Source organism: Sorex araneus, chromosome 4 (genome assembly GCF_027595985.1).
Source record: "Sorex araneus isolate mSorAra2 chromosome 4, mSorAra2.pri, whole genome shotgun sequence".
NCBI classification, from domain to species: Eukaryota; Metazoa; Chordata; class Mammalia; order Eulipotyphla; family Soricidae; genus Sorex; species Sorex araneus.
The window spans coordinates 2,729,541-2,748,534 of record NC_073305.1 but is presented as its reverse complement, the minus strand read 5'-3'; the positions used below and the strand labels follow the sequence as shown (position 1 = coordinate 2,748,534).

Below are 18,994 nucleotides of genomic sequence, written 5' to 3'. Positions count from 1 at the left end.
ACCACGGCCCCACACCCACCTCCCGGCGCCTGTTGGCCCCTTTCCTGGGGTTGGGGCAGGCCCTGCTCTTCCCCTGGCTTTGTTCTTCTGGAGTTTCGTCTGGTGACAGTGACTGGGGCCCCCAACCCCCTGCTCGGCCTGGGCGGGAGAAACACCCCCGGGCGCCCTGGCGTCCCATGCGTGCCCCCCTGCTCCGTTTCCGTGAACCCCGGGCCCCGCGAGTGAGGGCCCACGGGAAGGTGCTGGCCCTCCTGGCCTGAGCCTAGATCTGGGCCGGCGGGCAGCCCTGTCCCTCGGGCTGGGGGCCGCTCGCCCCAGACTCAAGTCCGCACGGCTGAACGATGCTTGTGGGGGCAGCCGCGGCAGCCACTGGCTCTGGGGTGGCTCCGTCTTCCAAAAGCCGCGTCTCGAGTTCAACTGTAACCTGCATCGGCTCAGCTGCTCTCACTCTGCCGACGGGCTGTGAACCGTCCGAGGGCATCCACAGCCCCACAGAAGTGACACATGGAGCTGGGGAAGGAGCGGGACCCGGGCCTGACGGCCGCCGGGGCTGTGGGGCTCCCAGAGTGACCGTGGGTGGGCCTGGTGCGGCTGGGCTGGCTGGACGAGGGGCCGACGGCTCCGTGAGTGACCTGTGGCCACAGGGCGTGAGGCGCGAGCTCCTGGACCCATGTGCAGTGTCCCCGTGGGTGAGTGCAGGGCACAGCCCAGGCCCGGTGCCGTCTGGCTTGGACCCTGGCTGGGTGCAGGCAGAGAGGGAAACTGAGGACAGGGCTGGGGCTGAGCCGTGGTCTGCACCAGCTCCCCCGCCCCATTTTCCAATTATTTTAAAATGAAAGAACTGTGATTTACAAAGTTGTTGATAACTGAACTGCAGACAGGTGATACTTTAATACCAATCCCCCTCCAGTGCCAACTTCCCTCCCCTAGGTCCCCACGCTCCCTCCCACCCCAAGCTCGCCCCTCAGGCCTGTCAGCCCGACAGGCACACGCCAGAGCTCTCCGTGGTCGCACCCAGACCCCCTGCCTCCAGTCCTGCGGAGAGAGGTTCGAAACGTCTGATGCTTCACCCACGGAAACAGCACAGTCACGACGGGGAGCAACAACCATGAGGCCTGGATTTTTTTTTTTCCTTTTTTAGGTCACAGCCAGTGATGCTCAGGGGTGACTCCTGGTTCTGCACTCAGGAGTGAGTGACTCCCGCTGGTGCACGAGGGGACCCTCTGGGATGACGGGGATGGAGCGTGGCTCAGCCGTGTGCGAACACCTGACTCCCCTCCTCGAACCCCTACTGCTCCCGCCCAGGCCTGGGCTTTCAAGAGAAACTGTTTCGAGTTTTTTTTTTTTTTTTTTTTTTTTTTGCTTTTTGGGTCACACCCGGCGATGCACAGGGGTCACTCCTGGCTCTGCACTGAGGAATCACTCCTGGTGGTGCTCAGGGGACCCTATGGGATGCTGGGAATCGAACCCGGGTGGGCCGCGTGCAAGGCAAACGCCCTCCCCGCTATGCTATCGCTCCAGCCCCCTGACTGCATTTTCAAAGGCAGACAGAACCAAGGTCACGCGTTGGTTTTCACAAAACCCAGTGAATGAGTCCTTACAGCCAGTCCTTGGGGGTCTGCTGCCTTCAGTGTAGCATAAGCCCCCCAGAGGTTCTCCCCTCCACTCGCCCTGCTGGGTTCTGTTCGCTGTGTTTGAGGCTACACCCGGCGGGGCTCAGGGCTTCCTCCTGGCCCCGCGTTCAGGACTCTCTCCTGAAGGGGGGCGGGGATCAAGGCTGGGTTGGCCGTGTGCAAGATAAGCGTCCCACCCACGGCCCTGCCGCTCAGGGCCCTCCCTTCACACGGAGGGGGGTGAACCCCCAGTGTTCCCGGGCCTCGCTGTTTGGGAAGGAAGCGTCCCAAGGGAAGGAATCCCCCCAGACGAGGAAATCAAGGAAACCAGAAGGGCAGTGAGCACTTCTGTCCCGCAAACAACCAACAGGAGTAAAACCCTTTGTCCGGCCGAGACAAGGTCCTCCTCTCCACACCAGGAGCCGTTCTCCGGCCCCGCCAACCCCACCAGTGTTTGTGGGGGCCGTGTGTGGGGGCCAGGCCAGCTGGCCACACAGCTGCCGTCTGCACCCGCCTCGGGGTGCCCCTCAGCCCGCAAACACGGGCCCGGCCCCCAGAGCAGCAGAGCGGGGGCCGTGCTGCGTGGCCCAAGGCCAGACTGTCCCGCTGTCTCTGTTCCCCGATGAGGTCAGCATCCCCGAGGACACGTGGATCTCGGTGAGTCAGCGAGGCAGGTGCTGCCCCGTGCCTGCTCGGCAAAGGTCAGGGGCCTTCCCGGGGCCCACGGGCGCAGAAGCCGCTGGGAAGCAGAAAGCTCCCAGATACAGACAGCTGCGGCCTGGCCCCGGCCCCAGAGGGCCGGACTCTGGGCTCCAACTCCTGCCTCCTGAGTCTGCGAGGCAGGACAGGCCTGCAGGCCGCTGGCACCCGGAGTCCGGCTACCTGCCACGGGTTCGAGAACTGGCGCCAGCTGCCACTCGATCATCACCCCGCATGCGTGCTCGCCACGCAGACAGCAGGCAGGGGCACACCCAGCGGGCAGGAGGGGAGTCACGTGGCCGCCGGCACTGGCCAGTGGCGGCAGAAGGTTCTGGTCACTGCTGAGTCGAGCCCGAGTAGACACGCGGGTGGTGTGCGTGGGAATCCCATCAAGCTTTTAATTTTGCTCGATGTTAATTATTCCGTTTAGATAGTGAGAGGTGGCACGGGCTTCCCCACTGGGGAACTCAGCCCCGGGCCCCCAGCTTTCGCTCCGTGGCCTCCGGGGCAAGGGCGGCCTGGCATGTCTCGCGGCGACTCTGGCGGAGCAGCTGCAGGAGGATGCAGGGAGTGTCGGCACTCACGTGGACACTCGCCACTCCCGCTCACACGCTCCACTCCACAAAGGCGGCGCCAGGCCCGGCCTCGTCTCGGCTTCCTGTTTCTTCCCTCTGCCTGTCACCCCGAGGCTCTTCGAGCTCGGCCCGACGTGAGCTAATCAATAGTGGAAATTCAACCTTTCGTTTTATCCATCTTGGCGAGCACTGTGGCTGATGCAGTGGTGGCCGACGAGTGGTCCACGAAGCTAAGCAGGCCAAGACATGTCACAGAATACACGCGTGTCTTCTGATTCTGGGCTCTTCTACTCGAGATCCACAAAGGCCACCAGGAAGAGGCGCATGGACTTGAGGCAGACAACTGCGCATCAAGCACGGGGCTCTTAACAGGCTCGCTGTGGGCCACGGAGAGCAGACACGGAAGCAGAGAGCAGACACAGGCCCACGGATGGCAGACACGGAACCACAGAGAGCAGAGAGGGAACCACGGGGAGCAGACACAGAACTATGGAGAGCAGACAGGGTACCACGGAGAGCAGACACAGAACTATGGAGAGTAATCACAGGACCACGGGGAGCAGACAGGGAACCACGGAGAGCCGACACCACGGAGAGCAGACACGGAACCACAAACAGCAGACACGGAACCATGGGGAGCAGACACGGAACCACAGAGCAGACAGGGAACCATGGGGAGTAGACACGGAACCACAGAGAGCAGAGAGGGAACCACGGAGAGCAGACACAGAACTATGGAGAGTAATCACAGGACCATGGGGAGCAGACAGGGAACCATGGGGAGCAGACACGGAACCACAGACAGCAGACACGGAACCACGGAGAGCAGACACGGAACCACGGAGAGCAGACACGGAACCACGGAGAGCAGACACGGAACCACGGAGAGCAGACACGGAACCACAGACAGCAGACACGGAACCACAAACAGCAGACACGGAACCATGGGGAGCAGACACGGAACCACAGACAGCAGACACGGAACCACAGAGGGCAGACACGGAACCACAGACAGCAGACACGGAACCATGGGGAGCAGACACGGAACCACGGAGAGCAGACACCACGCAGCAGCATGACAGGCTCTTACAAGGTCACTGTCTGAATCCTGGAGAAAGTGACAGAGTGACTCCTGGGCTCAGAGTCCCGGGGGAGGCGCGCAGGGTTCCGTGCCGGGGGGCTCCCGGGGCCCGTTGGAAGCGGAGGTTGGCCAAGATCACGCACACGGAGAGCCCCTCACTAAACTGTTGCCCCGAGTGCCGTCCCCGGGGTGGACTCCAGGGGCGTGTCCCAGGCCAGGTCGTCCTGGAGGCCACTCGCAAGGGGCTGTCCGGAGGGGACTGTCAAGGTGGGCGGTTTGTGACTGGGCCCCTGGATTCGCACCCGTCTGTCTCCTGGTTCCAGTGCTCGAGCGGCCTCCGTACACCTGTCCTTTCCGGCCAGGGACCTGGGCCGGGTCAGTGCGGGGGCTGGGAGGCCAAGGCCACTCTCCGAGCCGGCCCGGCAAGCTGAGACTACTGCAGGGAAGGTGGAAACGACGCTCGAGCACTTGAGAAAATAGCTCCCAATTTCCCACTAGGAGAGAAGGGCTGGACTCAGGCTGCCCCTGCGGGAAGGGGCCGGCCCCCGAGAGCAGGCACCCCTCTCCTGGCCTCGCTCCTCCCCGGAGTGACCCGCACCCCTTCCCCAGGGCCAGCCGACACATGTGGAGTCCGGGGTGCTCACGGGGTCCTGCCACCCCAGAGGGGGTGCTTGTGACGGGGTGAACTGTACCTGCCCCCCCACCCAGTCTTAATCCCTGGGGCTTGGCCTGGGGTCTTTATTGGGAAACAGTCTCAAGACAAGGTGCTATGGGTTGGTGGGCCCTCCCCAGGACGGGGGTCCCCGGAGAGGAAAGGTGACCCAAGGGCACAGAGAGAAGATGGTCGCACGCACCGAGGCGGGTGCCAGCCACGCTCCTGCCGAGGGCAGAGCCCAGCATACGCACGAGACCCCGGAGCCCGCAAGCCAGCCGCCGGGGGCTCCTGCAGGGGCGCGGAGGGGGCCGGGCTGACCCTGCAGCCCCCAGGGTGTCTGCCGGCTCCTGAAGATGCACCCAGAGCGCGGGCGTCTCACCTCCTCTCCCAGCGGGCGTCTCACCTCCTCTCCCAGCGGGCGTCTCACCTCCTCTCCCAGCGGGCGTCTCACCTCCTCTCCCAGTCGCGTCTTATTCGGGGTGGGGGGGGCACCCAGCAGTGCCCAGGGCTTCCCCTGGCTGTGCACTCAGGGACCAGCCGTGGAGTGGCTCGAGGCCACACGGGGTGCTGGGGACTGAACCCGCCTCGGCGCTGGCCGGGCACGCGCTCCACCCACTAGTCGCCCGGGTTCCTAACGCTTCTTTTCATAAATTAAAGAAGGTGACTTATAAAGCCGCGGACGGCTGAGTTTGAGGCTTCTAATAACTCCATACCAACCCCACCCCCGGGCTAGCTTCCCTCCCAGACTCCCCAGATTTCACCCCGTGCCCCCCAAGGCTGATCCCCTCCGCCCGTCAGCGCAACAGGCACGTTACAGACTGCGGTGGTCGCTGCTCGGTGCTCGGTGCTCCTCTGCTGGGGGTGTGTCTGGGCCACGAGGCTGCACCACTCCCCTATTGCCAGGGTAAAGGGGGCCCCGCCGCCCGTTCCCTCCTTCCTGTTCTCTCCGTCCCCCTGGATCCTTCTCTCCATCCGTCTCTCTAAACACTGAGCCAACACCACCCAGTACTCTACACACCACAGGGAAGCTTCTGGGTCTGTGTCCTGACCGCTGCCCGGTCAGTAAGCAGGGTCAGTGTCGCCGTCCACGATTCCGACGCCCACAGCCACTGCGCCTTCAAGGTGCCGGAAGGCCCCGGACCCCTCGGCACCAGCTCTCGGTGTTTCCCACCCCAATCCCGGTGTTGATTGGATTCGACACCAACAGCGCCAACTCCCTTCCCCGCTTACATACAGCACATCCCGACGTACAACTCAGGACCGGGAAGTCGGGTGTTCTTCCCTGCCTGTAAACCTTAAGGTGAGGGACAGCCGTGCCTGAAGTTTAAAAGCTACTAAAACTGCAGTTGTCTGCACACATTTCTCTAGAGCTTAATGGCCTGGACGAATAGTTACCCATGAACCTCTGCGCCTCATGCAAATTAGTGTCCCCACATGTTCTAAAAGTCACACACCAGATACAGGCTGAAGAATTACTGAACCGATGGTATGCCTTTCAAATCTCTTCTTGAAAAAAAATTTATTTTGATTTGGAGGTCACACCAGATGATGTTCAGGGGTTACTCCTGGCTTTGCACTCAGGAATCATTCTTTGTGGTGTTTGGGGACCATATGGGACGTGGGTTCAAATCTCTCTAGACCTACCACAGGCAAAGGAAGTAGGAGAAGCAAAGAACAAAAAGATTTTCTGTTTGAACCATTTGCAGGATTGAAAAGTTGACTTTTAGTGTTTTAATCACTCGTGGGATTATAAAAGTTTGTTTTGGGGTCTGGGGGCTATATTCAGTGATGCTCAGGACTAACTCCGGGCTTCGCACTCGGGGATCACTCCTGGCGGTGCTCAGGGGACCTAATGGGATGCCGGGGATGGAACCCGGGTCGGCTACACGCCAGGCTGGTGCCCTCCCACTACACTATCACTCTGGCTCTGCCAGCCCCATTTTTTTTTTTTTCATTTTAGTACCAGCAGGTGTGCAGGTAGAAAAACTACCAGGAAATTGATTTGTTTAATAATTTTTAAATTTTATTTTAACTCTCCTCTTACAAGGTGTTTATCTGAAATAACTGCTAATTATAGTTTGCTGTAGGTTGACTTTAGGTAGGCCTTGACTATAAAAGAAAGATCCCGGAGAACCTGGCAAGGTACCGAGAACATCCTGCCTGCACGGCAGAGCCTGGCAAACTCTCCGTGGCGTATTGATATGCAAAATACAGTAACAATGACGGGTCTCATTCCCCTGACCCTGAAAGAGCCTCCAATGTGGCACCGCTGGGAAGAACGAGTAAAGAGAGGCTGCTAAAATCTCAGGGCTAGGACGAATGGAGACATTACTGGCGCCCGCTCGAGCAAATCAATGATCAATGGGATGACAGTGATACAGTGATACAATTACTAAAATGATTAAATGTAAAATAAATGCAGAATCTTTAGTTTGCCTTGTATGCCTGCAAGGCTGCGTTTCCTGGCTTTTTCTTTAAAGCACCTCACGGCACACAGCCTGGTACCTCATAGTACATGGCCTGGTGTTCTCCTGCCCACAGATTTCACCAGCCTGTGCGAGTAGGTGTTGCAGTGGGCAGTCAGTCGCCACAGTGACTCTTGATAAGACATAAAAAACGTCAGATAGGGCTGAAGGGCTGGAGCGATAGCACAGCGGCAGGGCATTTGCCTTTTACACAGCCGACCCATGTTCGATTCCTCCGCCCCTCTCGGAGAGCCCGGCAAGCTACCGAGAGTATCATGCCCGCACGGCAGAGCCTGGCAAGCTCCCCGTGGCGTATTGGATATGCCAAAAACAGTAACAATAAGTCTCACAATGAGAGACGTTACTGGTGCCCGCTCCAACAAATTGATGAGCAACAGGATGACAGTGACAGACCCAAGGAAAACAGAGCCACAGCCGGCCCCAAAGGTGCCACCACGGAGCCCGCTGGTGTGGAAGCAGCAGATCCCTCCCCTGTCTCAGATGTGCTTTCGCTCCCAGATCAAATTAGAGTCGAGTTTCCACAGGTGAAAACAGTTTCTCAGCAGGAAAATGGCAAACGTTTTCACATCCACTTCAAAACACGTACTGCAGTTTTGGAGTCCTGCACCGTCTTTCCTCATAGGCTTAACCCAGCAATAACGCTTATTAGCTGACATTTCAAGACAGATTTGTTTTAAAAACGAAGACAGTCGCATCTCTGAGCCGGAAGCTGGCGGCGTCCCCGCTGGCCGGGTGACAGCTCCCTGGGGGTCTGTGCAGAATGTGCCCACGAGAGACCAAGTGCTGCTTGGACTCCAGACGGGGGAAACGTGGAGAACACAGTCTCCCCGCGCTGGCGTGTCCGTTACGGGCCGGGAGGCCAGGAGACGGCGGTGTCCCTCTCCCCCCACACGAGCCCCTGCCAGTCACGGTCCAGCACTGCCGTGTCTGGGGCCGAGGGGGTTTGGCCAGGGACGCGGCCGACCCTCGGGCACACGGGTCCCACAGAATGCCCTCTTCCTCCGAGGGGCGCGAGCACCCGTCCAGCCGGGAGCCCTCCACTCGCTCTTGCTTCTCCTTCCCAACTGTTTCTACTCGACGGTTCTAACCAGGACCTTCGAAGCTCTGGGCTTTGGCGAGCACAGGGGGAGAGCACAGCCCGGGGGGGTCTTGCCCACACCAGGCTTCCCCCTGGAGGCTGGGGACTGTGGGGGCCAGGGACAAGCAATTCAAGGGTCACTGTTGCTATTTCCCAACTTTCCAATAGAAATGGAACATAGGTATGGAGCCTAAAAATAGGAGTTTTTTAGCACAGCAAATTACAGTTAGAATGATCAGTCCTTAAAATAAATCGCAATGCAGTCATCTCTGATGACTAACAGGCACCTTTAAACTTTTCTTTGGGGTTTTCTTTCTTTTTTTTTTTTTTTTTTGCTTTTTGGGTCACCCCCGGCGATGCACAGGGGTTACTCCTGGTTCTACACTCAGGAATTACTCCTGGCGGTGCTCAGGGGACCCTATGGGATGCTGGGATTCGAATCCAGGTCGGCCACGTGCAAGGCAAACGCCCTCCCCGCTGTGCTATCACTCCAGTCCTCTTTGGGGTTTTCTAAGATACCATGTAAACGGTGAGTCACTGGCCTGGCCCAAAGTCTTAAGGTCGCTCCTTAGGTGGGAGGAGATACATGTGAGGGCCGGTCACTGGCAACGGGGAACACGAGACGGGTCCGGGTGCGCGCCACGGCCCCCCAGAGAGCCGAGACTTCCTGAGAAACGTCCAGCAGAAAGTCTGAGGGCCCAGGAGGCCAGGAGCAGGGCCCTGTGTCCGCCTGGAACGGGAGCTGACTGCCGCCTCGGCCTCGGACGAGTCTCTGGTCCGAATCTGGCCCCGCGTCAGTGCGGAGAGGGAGCTGGGAGCAAGTGGCTCCGGAGGCGGGAGCTCGCGTGTGGTCAGACGGTCTCTGAATTATGAGCCATAATAATTGCGAGCAGGCAGGGACGGTCTCGGGAGAGAGGGGGAATCAATACCCTCCGAGTTCTACGGTCATCAGTGCCCTAATGAAATTACTCACCAGCTCACTCTCGCGGGTCTGGCCCGACCCACGTCAGGGCCCTCCTTCGGGCTGACGCTGGTCAGATGTGGCCACACAGCGTACAGGCCGGAGGCAGTGGACCAGACCGATGGCGGCCCAGGGCGGGGGTGCTTGCCTTGCGTGCAGCCAGCCCAGGTTCGAGCCCCGGCACTGCCCATGACCCCTGAGTCCCTCCAGGGGTGCTCCCTGAGCACAGAGCCAGGAGGAAGCCCCGAGCACCACCGGCCGTGGCCCTCTGCCCCGCCCAAGCCGAAGAAGAACGACCTGCAGCCCAGGGAAGGGGGAAGGTGTCTCCGGCTGACTCACGCCCGGGCTGGTGACGGGGTCAGTGCTCCAGGGCTGTATTCGGGGGGTCACCTGCTAACCAGGGGGATGTAGGGTGGGGGCGGTCGAGGGGGACGGACAATAACCAAGACTCAACGGGTTACTCGGCACTTGACCGGGTGCCGCTCCCAGGCACGGCCTTGAACCAGGAGTCGGAGAAGCGACCCCCACGGGGTCTCCTGAGCGGGGCCGCGAGCCCCTTCCCCAGCCAGGCTGGCAGACTCCCCGCAGCTGGGGCGGCAAAGCAATGGGCACGCCGGCAGCGCCCTCCAGCCTCGGGGCCGTGGCGGGCGGCCCTGAGCCCCCGAGAAGCACTGCCGTCACGCCTCACCCCTGGACCGGTCTCTGGGCACCTCCCGCCTGCCTCTGCACAGGTGGGGCCACTCGGGGAGGGGGGGGCCGAGGAGGGCGGGGGGCACAGCATCGCCCCCACTCAGAGAGGTGCCTGTCACTGCCCAGCCCCCGCTCCCCCGCCCCCGCGGGCTCAGGCTGGCCCTCCTGGGCACCACGGCTGCTGGAGAGAAAGGCCAGTCCTGGAGCCCGGGTACTGGGCGGGACTCACACTCAGACCCGTCTGCCCAAGGCCCAGAGGCAAGGCCCAGCGGCCACTTTCCGGCCGCCCGTTCTCCGCCCTGCGCACACGTCTCCATCCCCGATGTCCTTGCCACAGGTCCGAATGACTTCCTCGGCATGAACATCGTAAAAGCCCCGGGTGAGCGCGACGTCCTACACGCCCCCTAAATAGCAGTAGAACGCCAGGCAGGACACGGCCACGCCGGGCTCTTCCTACCAAGTCTCAGAGCGTGTGGGGAGGGAAGTGCAGCGCGGCTGACCGGCAGCGTGGCGGGGGCCTGGGCTCTCTCGCTCATCTGTCCACTGTGCGGGATCAGCTAGGAGCCACAGGCCCCCCAGAAGGAGTCTGGGCGGGTGGCTGGGAGGGAAACGGGGCTGGGGCCACATAGTCGCCCTGAGTGAAGCCACGGCCGGGAGCCGCCTGGGTCTCGAGGGCGCCCCCCGCAGGCTGCAGGGAGCCACAGCCGTGTGCTGGACCCTCCTCTGTGCAGGCGCGACTCCGCTCCCTCAGCTCTGCGGCTGGCCGGGCTGCCGTGCCTCCAGAGCCGCACGCTTGGACGGCGCTGGACGGGCGGACAAGGGCAGCCAGAGGAGACCGCGCGGCCAGGCCTTCCCGGGCCTGCACTGCAGCCGCCGGCCAACCAGGCAGCTCTGGCGGGAAGAGGAAACCGGGCAGCGCACGGGGGGGTCTCGGGTACACTCCAGCCCCCGCGGGGGCCGGGAGGAGGCAGGATGATGGCCTCCGCCGACCGACCTGAGCCCGGGCGAGGGGCTGCGCTGGAGGGAGGCGGCCCAGCCAGCCCAGCCCTGGGCCCCAGGGCCACCCCACCTGCTGCCCCGAGAACGGTGCCTCAGTGTCCACTCTGCCCCCCCACACACACACACAGCGAGGGGCTGTCGCCCCGAGGAGGAGGGCGTGAGTCCACACGAGGGGGGCCGCAGGGCACCTGCCAAGCAGTGAGGGGGTTTCATGCCCCGGCAGCTCTGTTAGACGCCCGGGCCCAAGAGGTGGGCTCCAGGGTCCCTGAGTCCCAACTGTGCCCCCGCTGGGCACCGCGGCTGCCGGTCCCTCGAGGCCCTGAGTTCAGACTGCCCTCGGGCATCCAGAGGGAAAGTGGCCGAGAAGCAGGACCGGGGACGGACGAGAGGAAGCCGCCCGTGTTCCTGGCCTCTGGACCGTCCGCAGAGCTGTCGGTGGACTCGGGGTTGGGGGCACGTCTGGACAGAGTGCTCTCAGGGGCCCGCCCCCACAGGCGGCCGCCCAGGTCCTCTCGGACGAGCCCTGCGCCCGCCTCTGAACACATTCAAGATCCGGCCACCCCCCAGGTCAGCCACGCAACCACCACCTCACTTCCGGCTGCGGCCGCGCTCTTGGCTGCCCCGGCCTGGCCTCGTGGCCTCTCACCAACCCGGTGCAGGCAGCAGGCGGTCACTGCCCCCATCTTACAGGTGGGAACACTGAGAATCAGCAGCAGCACCAGGAACCATGAACTGAGACGCCCTCACAGCCTCCCCTCCTGACCCTGCCGTGGCCTTGGCCCTCCAAGCCCACCCCAGCCACTGCCAGGACCCTCGGGCGACCCCCCGCCACCGCCCGCCGACATCAAAAGGGGCCCCCCAGGCACTAAAGGAACTTCAGCCGAGCAGTGGGTCACAGGCACGAGCTCGCGGAGACCCTCCCAGAGCCCTTCCGGGGACCCAGGAATCCGCCACCACTCGGAACCCAGAGCTGCTCCTCCCCATCAGTCATTTCTCGTGTCTTCTGTGGAGCAGGACGTGGCGTCGCGTTCCAGCCTCCCTCTCCGCTGGGACAACCAGGATGTAACTGAGCGTGCCGGGAGACAGTCGTGCTTGGAGACTCTAGGCATGACCCCCCCCCCCCGCCGAAAGTGCCTCCCTCCAGTGAGACTTAACAGACCGCTAATAACCCAAACCCGCCTTAGAGGCGACTCGGTGCTGATGGGCTCAGCGAGACCCTCAGCTACGCTTCAGGGTTCAGGGCCACAGAAACATCTCGTGTTCTATTCGACAGGAACCTCGCTCTGGGCACGGAAGGACGGGGGGCCCCAGGGCTCGGCTGGGCCAGGCACGGAGCCCACCTCTGTCTTGCAGCTGCCATCGAAGGGGAGACACAACACAGCCCAGCGTGCGGGGGGCCGGGGCCAGGTCGCACAGACCCAGGGGCACGGCCCTGCTCTGGCACCCACCAGCTCGGAGACTGCCCGGCCCTCCGCAGCCCGGGGACAACTCTTCAAAGCACCTGGCTGGAAAGCGGGACCGACGCGGAGAGCGAGTCTCGGCTGAAAGCCCCGGGCGTGTCCTCCACTGCTCTGGGAGACAGCCGCTGGGGACCCGCCGGGCATGCTGTCGGGCGAGGCGCTCCACACTGCCTGCCTCGGCCGCCTGGGCTGGGAGCTGGGTCCCGGGGCTGAAGGCGTGGGTGCGCGCCCCCCGGGGGGCGGTGTCCCCTGGGCAGGGACGCCCGGCCAGGCTGGGCATCATTACCGCCCTCCTCCGGAACAGGGCGCTGGCCGGCCCCGGGGGATGCTCTGGAAGGGCTCGGTAATATTTTCCTCCTAATTACCGAAGCAACGGATCTGCATGGGGCGAATCTCGTCCCCGGGAGGGTGAGGTCACGTGGCCGGGCCCCACGACGCTCTGTTCTGACAGTCTGATGCTCCAGGTCCGGGAAAAACAGCCGCCCCCGGCCGCCCCCGGCCGCCCGCGTCCCCTCCAGATGCCGTGCAGACGCCCAGACTCCCTCCCACGCCCCCCCAGAGGGGGAGGTGGGGCCCAGGGTGCCCGGAGCTCGGTTCAAGAGCCCGGCTGAGCCCAGGGAGGCCGCAGTCCCCTCACAGAGCCGTCCCCGGCGGAATGAGGGAGTGACAGGGACTCGGGCCTCTCCCGTGGGCTCATGACCTCCTGGAAGCGTCCTGCGATCCCCTTGCCTCCCTTTGTCCGAGGAAGAGCCTGGCCACTCGGGGTCACGAGTCAGGGCCGTAACAGTGGACACAGGTTCTCTGGGGCCTGGCGCTTCAGGGCCCCTCTGCGGTGTGACAGGGCCGGGCGGGGCGGGTCTGGCGGCGAGGCACCCGCACGAGCAGTGCCCACTGCTCAGGGCCAGCTGGTCTCGGGGCGGGGACACACGGGCCGGGTCAGGTGTGGGGCCCCTCTGAGCCCCGTTCCAGTGTGCTGGGAGGGTCCCAACAGCTCAGCCTGGCGTCCACTGCGTGTCCCCCACCCCGGGGGAGCCTCGAGCACTCAGCCGACCCCGGGAGGGGAGCCGAGCCCCGCACCCGAGCCCGAGGCCGAGCCACGCCGCTCCTGCCTCCTGGCTGCTCTGGGCGGAACCCCCCCGGCTCTGGCCTCGCCCAGCACCACCTCCTGGGGGCGCCCTCCCCGGCATCCCGGAACCCTCCCGTCGCCGAGGTGTCTGCCATCAGGCACGGGGCAAGGGGCTCCCACCCGTCTCGGCCTCTGCCCCAGGGAGCCTCTCTGCCTCCGCAGCCTGCAGCCTCTCTTCACGCGGGGCAGAGGCCTGGCCGGGTGCAGGGCGCCTGCAGAGGAGGCTCACCTGGTGCCGTCCTCAGAGGGAGGCCTGGCGCTCCTCGCAGTCCAGTGCTCAGGCGGAGCTGCCTCGGGGGGGCGACGTCCTGGTCCCCCACGGGGCTGCGGCAGGTGGGGCCGCCTCTGCTCCCGGTGCTTCCTCAGCCTGGGGCCAGGCCAGGCTCTGCGGTGGGCACTGCCCGGGGACTCTCGGGACACTTGGCGTCACCCCTGGCTTCTGGCCAGGGCACCTTCACAGCCGACACAGACGTGTCCCCGTCTCCAGGCAGGCGCAGGCACAAACCCGGCCGAGGCGGCACAGCCCCGTCCAGACCCGTCCTCACTCAGCCGGGGCTCGGGGTGGGGGAGGGGATGGAAGGTCTCGGCCTTGGTGGCCCCCAGCCCCGCCGACAGCCGGGCGCTTCACAGGGGCTTCTCTCGGGGAGATACTTTGCTCTCGGGAGGCCATGCGTGGTGGGGACTGGCCAGAGAGGACGAGGACAGCCTCTAGCTGTGGGCTTCCTGGGGGCAGCCCCCCGGAAAGAAGCAGCCCCCGTCCCACCCCCAATCAGAGTATCTTTCGGGCGAGTCTCGCCAGAAACGTGGGCTGGTGACCCCGCCCCTCCCGGTGCCACCAGGACGGGACACAGAGCGGCAGCAGGCGGTGGATGCCGGGAAGGTCACACGCTCCATCTGGGGTCAGGGCTGTGTCACCCTAAGCTCCGTACGGGACGGGTCAGAGTGGTCATCAGGGACGCCGAGAGGGACAGTGCAGCTGAGCGGCCTCCTTTACCGCCGAGCTAACCTCCTCCTCCAGGGGGGCCATGGCGGCACCTTCTCCTTCCTCCTCGCGGCCTCCCCAGGACAGGGACACTCTCTGCCCACTCACTGGCCCCGCGGGGCTGACTCACGGCTTCCTGAGCGTGCCTTCCCGCCCCGGGCAGGGAGGCCGGGCCCTTGCTGCCCCCGAGGGTTGCTGCCGAGAGAGAGCGGCCCCTCCGAAGCGAGGGTTGCACGGACGGCCCCTGCAGACGGACGCCGGCACCGGCTGAAGGACCTGCCTTGGCCATCTTTGTTCGTCCACACGGCTGTGACGGTCCTTCCCCGGACAGCCGCCTCCCGCCCGCCCCCAGCCCACCATCACCCCCTTCTGACACAGAAACGCTGGCGCAGAACACGCGGGCAGACTCGCTTACGTGGCCCCAAACTCGGAGCAGCTGTCCCTCACCGCCAGGAAACCTTTCACACAGCAGAGTGTCGCCGTAACTATGGCAACCGGAAAACGCCACCCGAGTGTCTGTTTCATACACAAATGAGGGGACAGCTGTGGAGTTCACACGTTCCCCCCCCCACACCCCGTGGCATGATGGATGCAGGGTCGGACGGGTCGGAAATGACAACCCGTTTATCACGCCCGTGGCCGAGGACGAGGCACCGCGCGGGTGTGAAGGGGGCAGGGGCCGCTCGAGACGCAGAGTGGCCGGCACGCAGCGGCCCCGGGTGTCCCCGAGTCCCACCTCAGGGCCAAGTGCTGAAGTTTCCGTGCCTGGGGCACGGCAGAGTGGGGGTGACACCTTCTGCCCAGGCCCATGGCTGGCTGCAGGGCAGGGAGCACGAGTACCTCTCTCAGAGGCCAGTGCTCCTTCCAGCTCGGACCCAGAGCACCCAGGGCTGGCCGCGGTCACCGGCGCAGCTGCCTTACGTAAGAGAGACGCCGGCGACAGGCCGCCTTCACCAGGCCTTTCAAAACACTCAGACCACAGAGAGTGAAGTAAGATGCTAATCTGACGGTGTTTCCTAAGCACAGACAAGCTTGGGGACATAAAATAGTCGATTGGAGGCATTGAAAAATAGGATTAACAGTTCCACCGAGTGCCCACCACACCTGAAAATACACTATATTTTGTCAAACCCATTTCCCAAGCACCAAGAGCCATTATGAGTCTGCCTCTGTTCTGAGACTCGGAAGCTGCACTCTGCAGCACAGCCAGCAAGGAGGTGAGCAGAGAGAGGCCAACACGAGAACATTCCAAAAGCAAATGTCATCTCAGGAGATTTGTGGGATGATTGGTTCCCTGGGTCACTCACGTCGGGGCTTAGCGGCCGGCTCCAGTTTGCATTTTGACACCAAACAAGAGAGAAACTGTGTTTTCCCCAACTCATCTATGTAATTATAATTTCATCCTGAGTAAAATATTGATCAAAGCTCTATTCACGAGCTGCAGATTCTTCCTGTGTTTTCAGCAACCAACAGAGGATTCTAAAGTGGAGTCTGCTTTATCCCCAGATTGGTTTCACCCAAAATAGATGTTCGGATAATAATTTTGAAAAGTTAAACACAATATTTGCACAACCTTCCATTAGTGCTCAAGTGAATCATTAAAAAAAAAAACTATTATTTTGTAGCTTAAAAATAAGTTTTAGGAAAGCGTCACTGAGGTTCCAGTAGATCACGACATCTGGCCCTGTCACTTACCCTACTTTATTTGTGGCTTCTGGCTTATTTCGGGTGACATGCCCCTCACCCCGGGATTACTTATAGTCACAGCCCAGCGGGTTCAACTGAACTCTAAATAGGCCTCCACCTCCGCCTGGCTCTGCCCCAGGACTGTTGCTGCTGTAGAATTTGGGCAGTGGCTGCAGGTCTAGGTCAGGTGGGACCAGAGAGAGGAGGAGGAGGAGGAGGAGGAGGAGGAAGAGGAGGAGGAGGCGCAGTGGGAGGGGCCCAAGCACCACCCTGAGCCTGGCAGGCCTCTGAGGTCCAGAGTCCACAGCGACCGCACACAGGTCCTGTCTGCTGGGAGTGACACCCTCACCCCCCCCCAACATCACTCTGCCACGTACCACGGATCCAACCAGATCTCTGTCCCCGAACCCACGGACACGCCATTTCCCAGAGACCAGAGACCAGCATCGCCAAGTTCCCACGTCTGTTCCAAACATACCTTGACAACTTTCCAATAAAACGCTTTACGGCCCGGTTCAGCAATGTCAAGAGCACTTCACAGCTCACCCCGAGAGCAAACGGGAGGCGGGATTTCGGGATTACGAGCCACCTCCGTGTTCATTATCCTGATTTGTTGCTCTCTGACTTCTAGATAGTGCCGAGACAGAGAATGCAATCTCAGGGATACCCGTCTCTTACTTACTTAAATTTGACTCAATTCCTTCTTCCTCTCCTGGGAAAAGACCGCTGATGTGTAAGAGCCACCGGAGCAGTAAGAATCAGTCCAGCAAGATGTGACCCTGCAGACATCTGCTGCCCACCTTCCCCCCAGCACCGAGCCCTCAAAACAGCCGAGACTTTCTGGGGGGGCGTCGGAGTGAATGTGCCTCTCAGTGATGCTCTCTCTGTCCAGACAACGGGGACTGGACTGGACCTGGGACCCTGGCTGTGTGGGGACACACGAAGCTCCCTGTCCTGTTCTGGGCAAGGCCCATAGCACCACCTTCTGAGCGTCTGCAAGTCTGGTTGGTGCCTGAATAACTGGACGCAGAGCACTGTAGCAGGAGCATCCTGTGGGCCAGTGCCAGAGAGCATCTCCGTGGGCAGAGAGCAGCCGTGAGCAGGGGATGGCTTTGCCAGAAAAGAAAGCGGCCAGTTGAGGGGTGGACTCAGAAGCCACCTGGAGACAGGAGAGGCCGGGAACGCGGTGCTGAGGGGAGTCCGCCTTCCGCTGGGCTCAGGTAAAGCGGCAAGGTGAAGGTCCCCGCAGGAGCACTGCCCTGCGGGAAGGGCAGCGAGCCCCCGGCCCTGCCTTGCCTCCTGTCCCGAGGTCTCGCTGTCTAAAGGCCCCTTGTCTTTGCGGATTCCTGTGCTGAATGGCGGGCCAGACATCTGCCAGGAGTCGCCCACATTTGCATGCAAATCAGAGGCTGGGGACACCGCCGGCCACGACAGCCACCGGCACTTCGCTCGGGACTCCGCTGCGGGGCCCGGGGGACCTGCCACTCCGCTGGTCCCGGCGGGTACAAAGGCCGCGAGGGGCCCGACCCAGTGACCGCCGCGTCCGGCGGCCTGGGAGCCGCGGGTGACCCCGGGCACCCCGCACGCCGAAACTCGCGCCGAACCCGCTCGTCCTTTCGCGTCCACGCTGGGAGTGGACACGCCGGCGCGCCGGAAGGCTGAGCGCAGGGTCCGGTGCCGGCCTCCGGCCACGCTCCCGGGTCCGGGCGCGGCGGGGAGCACCGCAGCGCGGGGGCCCGAGCTCGGGTCACCGGCCCCGGGGCCACCGGGCGGCCCCGCAGCCCCGCGGGCACGACCCCGGCTCCCCGGGCGCGCCCACCCGCCCGGCCCCGCGCCAACGGGGCCCCTCGCGGGCAAACTTTGCCGCTGCGCCCCGCTCGGCCCGGGCGGACGCAGGGGGATAGAGGGGGACCCGGGTCCACCCCGGTGGCGGCCGCGTCCCTCGCCCCTCGCGCGCCCGGCACCCCGCCCGCCGCGCTCCCGCACCCGCGCCCCGACCCCGCGCGCCCCGCGAGCCTCCCCGCCCGACCCCGCCGGGCCCCGGGGGGAGGGGGCCGCGGACCCCAACTTCGCCCCGACTTGGCCCCGCGGCCGCGCGCCCACCCACTCACCCGCTCACCCAGGCCGGGCCGCGGCTCCCGCGCGCTGGGCGACCCCGACGCGGCGGCGGCGGCGACAGCTGCTGCGCGGGCACCGGCCGGGCCGGGCGCGGCGCCGAGGACGGGGGCGCGGGGTCCCTCCCCGCTGGCCGCCGGCGCCCGGGCTGCGCCCCGCTTTGTGCTCCGCAGCCGGCGTGCACCTGGTGTAAGCAAAGGCGGTCAGCTGACGCGCCCGCGCCCATTGGCTGCCCGCCGCTCCGCCCCCCGGCCCCGCGCCCGCGCCCCGGAGACCCCCGCGCCGCCCCCCGGAGACCCCCGCGCCCCGGGCGCCCCGCGCACCCTGCGCCCCGCCGCCGCCGGAGACCCCCGAGCCCCCACCGCGTCCAGAGAACCCCGCGCCCCCGCCACCTGGGAGCCCCCGGCGCCCCACGCCGTCCCCCGGAGGCCCCCGCGTCGCGCATTGGGAGACCCCCCCTGAGCCCCCGCGCCGCCCTCGGCCGCCCCCCGGGAGATCCCCGCGCCCCACGCCGCCCCTGTGAGACCCCCCTGAGCCCCCGCGCCGCCCTCGGCCGCCCCCCGGGAGACCGCCGCGCCCCAAGTCGTCCCGGGGAGACCCCCGAGAGCCCCCACGCCGCCCCCCGGAGACCCCCGCACCCCACGCCGCCCCTCGCCGCCCCCTGGGAGCTCCCCCGGAGACCCCCGCGTCCCCAGATAGACCTTCGGGAAACCCCGGGGCGAGACCTTCGCGCCGCCCCCGGGAGCCCCCCGCGCGCCCTCCGAGAGCCCCCGGCGCCCGACGGAGGC

General features: G+C 64.1%; 1 protein-coding gene across 3 annotated transcripts in view; it reads right to left on the bottom strand.

Annotated features, from left to right (window-relative positions):
• Nucleotides 1-18,360, bottom strand: part of LRRN1 (leucine rich repeat neuronal 1) — a 33,716-nt gene extending 15,356 nt beyond the window's left edge. The window contains exon 1 of one of the 3 annotated variants that reach the window (XM_055136265.1): nt 18,211-18,360. The gene's annotated coding sequence lies outside the window, so the exon portion shown is untranslated. Of the gene's footprint in view, nt 1-13,652; nt 13,676-18,202 lie in introns of those variants that run through there. The other 2 variants (XM_055136263.1, XM_055136264.1) reach the window with 2 other exon arrangements.
• Nucleotides 18,361-18,994: the final 634 nt, after the last annotated feature.